The sequence below is a fragment of the Parasteatoda tepidariorum genome, chromosome 4 (genome assembly GCF_982258835.1).
Source record: "Parasteatoda tepidariorum strain Cologne lab strain chromosome 4, Ptep-v5.0, whole genome shotgun sequence".
In the NCBI taxonomy this organism is placed as follows: domain Eukaryota; kingdom Metazoa; phylum Arthropoda; class Arachnida; order Araneae; family Theridiidae; genus Parasteatoda; species Parasteatoda tepidariorum.
The window spans coordinates 89255293-89262223 of record NC_141758.1 but is presented as its reverse complement, the minus strand read 5'-3'; the positions used below and the strand labels follow the sequence as shown (position 1 = coordinate 89262223).

Sequence of the window (6931 nt, the reverse complement as noted above, 5' to 3'; positions counted from 1 at the left end):
TGGAATAGATGATGTTTGTTGCTAAGCGATTAGTTTCGAAAAAATATAGGTTCAGTATAAAATTAAAAACACCAGAAGCTAACTCGAAGAGGAAAATTCATATGCGACATCCCGGATAAAGAAAAACAAACGTTACTGCAAACACACAGCAAAAACAAGCAGGAAAAATTGACTAAAAGTATTGAAAAAGAAAGAAAAAGCTCACAGACCGTGACTAACTCGAAGTGTTAAATTCATTGGGATTACATTGAGCAAATCACCATGTGACAGCAAGCACAAACTAAACTAAAAGATAAATAAATAAACAGAACGTGGGGACATGATAATCTCAAAATGTAAAATTCATAGGCAATAATTTAGACAATTTAAACGTAATTGCAAAACCTGGACTTTTATTTTTAAAACCTTTATTTGAACCAGTAACACATAAAAAAAATTTAAAAAAAGTGACAGAATATTTCTAAACGTATTCAAGATTTTTTCTTCTACAACTCAACTCTTAAATACGTGTATATTTAACGCAGTCGTATTTCTCTAAAAATTTTTTTTTAATAGATTAGTAAGCCTGTACACTTTATGGATTCTTAAGTTTTAATTTTATTTTTTTAAAAAAACTGGCAACTATAAAATGAAGGAAAAAAAAGTGGAAAATTGACTTTACGCTGCCACGAGCAAGCCTTTTGTTTTCAATATTTAAAATATAACTTGAAATTGAAAATGGTTTAAATTTTCGAAACTACATTTTTATAAAATTTAAAATTCTTGATAGTTATAATATATTATTACAAAATGAGTTTACTGAAAGATTGTGAGAAATATTTTTCAACTAAAAATTTATACCATGTCTTAGGAATTGAAAAAGGCGCGTCCCAGTTGGATATCAAAAAAGCTTATAAAAAAACGTCTTTAATTATACACCCGGATAGAAATAAAAGTCAAGAAGCTACTAGAAAGTTCCAAATAATGGCTAAAGTTCACTTCATTTTGTCCGATATAGAAAAGAGAGCAGCGTATGATGAAATAGGTTTGATTGATGAAGAAAACAGTTTTTCCGAAAACAATTCAACTCCAGAATTCTGGGAACAGTACTGGAAGAATTTATTTCCTCGAATTACAACAGAAGACATCGAAGCTTTTTTATATTGGTATAAAGAATCAGAGGAATTCATTCGAGATCTAAAAGAATGCTATTTGAAGTACGAAGGTGATATGAACAAATTGTCTCAAGCTTTTATAGGTTACGACGTAAACGATGAAGACAGGTTAAAGAACATTTTGACAAACCTAATTCATAAAAATGAGATTCCACTGTTTGGCAAATTTATGAAAGAATCCAAAAGAAAAAAAGAAGCAAGAATTAAGCGTTTCAAATCGGAAGCTAAAGAAGCTGCAAAAGTTAAAGAAGAAATGGAATCAAATCTTGTGACAACAATTTCTAGAAGGAAAGAAGAACGAGAAAAACAATTTAAAGCTATGATACTTAGTTTAGAAGCCAAATATGGCGATAAAAAAGCTAAAAGAAAAAGAAAGAAGCGGTAACTCAATCTTCAATCCCATAGAATTCTTTTTACATTTCTATTAAATATATTACTTCTTCAAAATATACATTTTACATTTAATTTCAGTTCAATTTTTTGTGTCTTAACGATTTTAATTTTATTTTGAGCATGGTTTAAAATCTAATCAAATACAATGGAACTAATTAAAAACACTTAATACTATACATTTTAATGGTTCGGTTATAAAATTCAAACAAATAAACATTAGAAATAACATTTTGTTCACAATTTTCATGCTCTTGTCAATTCTGAAAGAGATATAGAAGCTATTTTAATATTTTAAAATCAAATCGATTATAAAATTACCTTGCAGGATGTCGGCTATTAATGAAGAAAAATAACTGTCCTTTTATATGCAAACTGAGAATGAAATAGAAATAGTGACTTTATAATTCAATAAAAATGAAAGAACGTATCAATAGAACAGTTATCTACATGGGCAAGTAAAATGCACAATGAAAGCAAAGAGCGAATGAATACAAAATAAAATCGCAGCAAATGAATACAAAATAAAATCGTCTGCAGATTAATATTATATTATTCGTTTGCAAAGAAATAAATTTAAAACATTTCTAAAACTTTAAATTCAAAATCGTCTGATAATTGTAAAATGAGAATCGTGAGACTAATAACTATCGTATCGTGTCATCTTTAAGTCACAATACAACTGATTTTTCGACGTAAATCCGACACCAACCAGACTTGCGTCTTCATATATCTGAACTTCATTCATTTATTCGGGATAATTTATACTTTTATAATTTATACATACATATTATAACATATGTATCAAAATTTCTTTTATAGGATTTACTTTCGAATAATTTTAAAATATCGCTTAATTCAATCATTTTAGGTTCTGTTGGCGAGTTATCGTTGCTTTCAGCTTTCGAACAATTTAACATTTTAGGTAGTTAATTAATACTTTAAAATAAAAATTTCAAGAGATATTTACGTAGAATAGTTCCTGCACAAAAATGAACACTAAACTATAAATGCAAATTTATCGTAACATTTATAATACTAAATTACGTAATAGAATAGTTAGTTCTGAGCACCCAGCAACCATTCGCGCCAAACTAAAAAAAATCGGAGTTGCTATAGAAGTTACTGTTGTCTGTTGTATCGGAACCGTTAACTTTTTAATGATTCGGTTATTTCAGCATTTTTTTTAAATATAAATCCATTTCGGAAACACGTGCAGCTTCCTATCATATGCGTAATTAAATCAAAAGAAGATTTTAATTAAAAAATAAAAATGTATTAATATTTGTGCAAAGTAAAACATTTTACAAAGGGTCTAAACTCTATTTTCATTAAAGCGGAGTGGCATGGTATAAAAATGAATAATAATATAGCAGTGTGTGATAAAAGCATAAAATTTTTACCATAGCTAAAAAACATGATATGAGCAAGAGTTTAAGATATTGCGGTACTTTATATTCCATCTCTAAGGTTTAAACTGGGGGAAAGAGGAAAAATGGACTTGCTTTAGCTTGATAAAAATATTGATAAATATGCAAATGGGGTATTGTTTTTATCTATTTTCCTTACGCTGAATTGAATAAAAACGATCCTAAATTGATAGAACGAATAATTTAAAAATAATTTAGATTCTTTGTATGGATAGTTGACTGTGTAAAGCTACGCACAGATGACGCTAGGGGTTAAAATTCGTTGTAAGATTTACGTGTTTCTATATTTCCGATTAATTTTTACGTCAAAGTTTGAAAAAGCGAGTCATCTATTATTATTATGCTTGTAATGTTTACAAGATAACGCTTTCTTTCAGTTTAAATTTCAGCCAAGCAAGTAACAAATTAATTCGGATAACAAATTAAGACCCCATAAGCATGCTACGATGCCTCCCAAAAATTAACAACCGGCGATATTTTGCACGATTATATCCAAATAAAGGATAACACACAAAGAATGACAAACCTTGCTTTTTATTTGTGCTGTGATATTAATTTTCTTAAATTTGTTTTAGGCTTCTGACCTGTTAGAATTTATAAATTATTGAAAACTGTTACGAATGGTAAATTTTTTTTTAAAAATTCACAATAAAAAAACTTTGTTAACACATCGTTTAACGTAAGCGGAGAAATGCACCAGAAGTTTTCCAAATTTCTACCTGTTTTAGGAAGCTTGTTATTGTTAGCATTTAGTCAACCATCCATAAGAAGTACAGTTTTGTACTTATAACCATTTACGCTATCCTCATTGCTATCTAGACAAGTGAGGTATTAATTCCAATATATTTCTTTTTACGCTAAATTGAATGAAAACAAAATATAATCGTGTCTATTAGTTTAAAACATTTTTAGGCGTTAAAGCACTTGCGCCTATTTAGGCTGTTGCCGCTGCAATCTAGGAAGTTAAATATTGTATCCTGTCCTGTGCAATTTCTTACTCTTAACTGTAAGAAATTAAAACCAAAGTTGATAAAATTAACAGTTTAAAAGTACAATTTTTAGAATTAACATTTTAAAAGCACAATTCAATTACAACCATTTTATAAAATTGTTTTTTTTTTTTTTTCCTTCTTTTTTGAACTAATCATTACCGTTCTTTAAATTTAAATTTTATTTTTTCAATTGTAGAGTAATGAAATAACGCTGTGTTTGCATTTTCGAATTTTCTTATTTATTTTTTGAATCAATTGATGTTTTATAAACATTTAATAAATTCATCAATCAATTCGCTCTACTTATTCCATGAAAAAACACTTTCCAAGAAATTAGTAATTCTTTTAATTAAGTTAAATTACCTTAATTTTAACTTTTTGTTATAAGCTTACTGATACACATATTTAGCTGAATAAGCTCTCATTAGTTAAAGCTTTCATTGTCATAAAAAAAGCGTATTTTCTATTCTCTGGTTCAATAGGTTTAATTTTTCCCCTGATAGAATTCCCCTGATCTGCAGAAAGTTTTCATTTTTTTTCTTCTTCAAAATGTGATGCAAATGCAGAAAAAAAAAATCACTAGAAAAGTATATCTGCTAACATTGGAGAAAGAAAAATAACGCAGATTTCTCTAGCGACATTTTTTAGGCTACAAGTACAGTTTTGATACATTATGCATGATCATGTAAGTCAAAAATAGAAATTCAAAATTGGAAATAATATAAGCACTTCTATTTAGCGAAGTAAAAATATGTATATAAATCTTTATCTAAAGAAGATTTTTTTAAACATTGATAATAATTTAAAGTATTTTATTTTATGACCACCGACCCAATTATTTGGGTTTATGGTTACTAATGTTTAACTCCTTAGCCTTGTAATTTTGCACCTAATCCAGAAGACAAGGGAACTCCTGTATCAAGTATTGCTAGAAATTTGCCTTCCAGGAAGACTGTTTGGTGGAACTAACCCACATTTGCGATACATGGAGAGGAAAACCACAAAAACCTCCAACAGTTAAGGGACTCTAACAAATGATCCGTCAACCACTGAGAATATTTCTTTTCTGCGGTTGGCGCAACTTGGATGCGGTATTCGTATATGTTGTTGTCGTTTGTAATGTCACTTGCCACACGGGCAAGCCTCCTTGGTGAAACCAAGCAAATTTAAGTGTGCGATTCTTGTTTTTTTAAGTGGCGCCATCTATGGCCAAAAATTCGACTTCTGCCACACCATACGTCGCACCCGTTTATAGGGCGGACCCATTCATACATCCATCCACAGATCGTAATTTTGACCTGAATCAGAGAACGATCGATCACCAATCCAGTACCCCCAGAGGTATTGATTTGTTATGGGAACATAGAGGACTTTTGCAACTCGACAGATTTAAAGTGCATCAGTCACTTTACTACACGAGGAGTCTTCGGTCGGCGGGATTCGAACCCACAAACTCTCGGACATGGGGCCATCGCCCTACCGACCAGGCTAATCCCGGTCCAGTATTCGTATATACTAGCCATTGGTGGGATTCGAACCCGTTTCACCTCATTGAAACAGTACTGGCAATAGCACCATCTGTTAAGGAATAAAAGAAGTATTTTCGCCATTAGCAGATATTTTACCAGCAAAAAAATTTTTTTTTAAATTTCTTTAACAAATACGGAGAAATTTGAGAATATATGGGTAAAAAAGAAATAGTCGTGAAAAACAAGAGTCTTCGTTAAATAGCAGAAGACTTGACTGGTATGGAAAAGTAAGTATTCCTTAAAAGACGAGGTTGTTACGTTTGATCCAGATCCTTGTATTCTAAGTTGGATTCATAATGACTAATTAGATTGCATTTCTGTGGAAATTAGATTATTACTGAAATTATAATCCAGGAATTAGAAAATACCCTGCATATCTGAAGTGTTTGTTAGGTCTTACAAAATTTTCAAGTTATCTGCAGTAATAGGAATCATTCAAATAAGAAAAGAGGGGACTTATATTTAGCCTAACATTCTGATTTTAAACTTTTTTTATTATATTTAATTAAAAAATATATTTTGAAGTTATTTTCACTTTTAGAAAACTAAAGTAAAAAAAAAAAAAAAACTCTATAAAAAATATTCGTAACCAGTACAATTTTACTGTAAGTAAATATCATTGTAAGTAGAATTTGGCCACCTGCCCTTTACAGTAGCCGGAAGGGGTACACATCATTTTTCAGAAGAGATTTGAGGAAAAAACCTTTTGATTTTTAAGTGGCTTAAATGTATTATATTTTTAATAGCTTAACTATTCATTAGTGCAATGAGAACAAGATTAATGTCCTCAAAATGCAAAGGAATATTTTTTATTTAAAAAACTGAGTTTTCCACACTTAGTCTTTCTAAAATTTAATTATAGCAGGTTTTCAACTTTGTCTCTAGACAAATTATTTTTTTCTTATTTTAAAATTATATTTTAGTTTTGAAAAAAAAATTCCTAAACTACATTTGTTTAGAACAAAAGTATAAGAAACTTTTAGTAAGTTTCAAAGTTTCTTTTGAAAAGTAGGTTAAAGAAGCTTTTTCTAAAAAATTGAATTGTCAAAAGTTTTAAATCCTTTGAAATAATATCTTTACATTTTAGCAATTTTAATGTTATAATTTTGATATTACTTTATAGTTTATTATTCGGAATAAGTTTTTATACCAGTTAAGCAATTTTTTACAATTTTTTTTGAGGCAGAAGGGTTATACACAGGGCAGTCGAAGGTCGAATTCGGGCACCGAGTCACTGGTTATGCATCCCTACTTGGTCACCGGTTATGGAAATGTTGACTATTTATGAGTCAATCGGTCAACAAAAAGTTGACCGATTCGATCACTTATTTACATTTGTATTGTTCAAGCAAGTAATAGCTTTGAATTCATGTTAACTAATTTTATTTGAGGATATCGAGAATTTTTAAAAAAAATTGATTTAATAGCAATTGACA

At 29.5% G+C, this 6931-nt stretch overlaps 1 pseudogene across 1 annotated transcript; it reads left to right on the top strand.

Moving 5' to 3' along the window:
• The first annotated feature begins 673 nt into the window (after positions 1-673).
• LOC107438696 (dnaJ homolog subfamily C member 9 pseudogene) lies at positions 674-1760 on the top strand (annotated as a pseudogene). Its single transcript, XR_015432884.1, has one exon. The product of XR_015432884.1 is annotated as a dnaJ homolog subfamily C member 9 pseudogene (transcript).
• The last annotated feature ends 5171 nt before the right edge of the window (positions 1761-6931 follow it).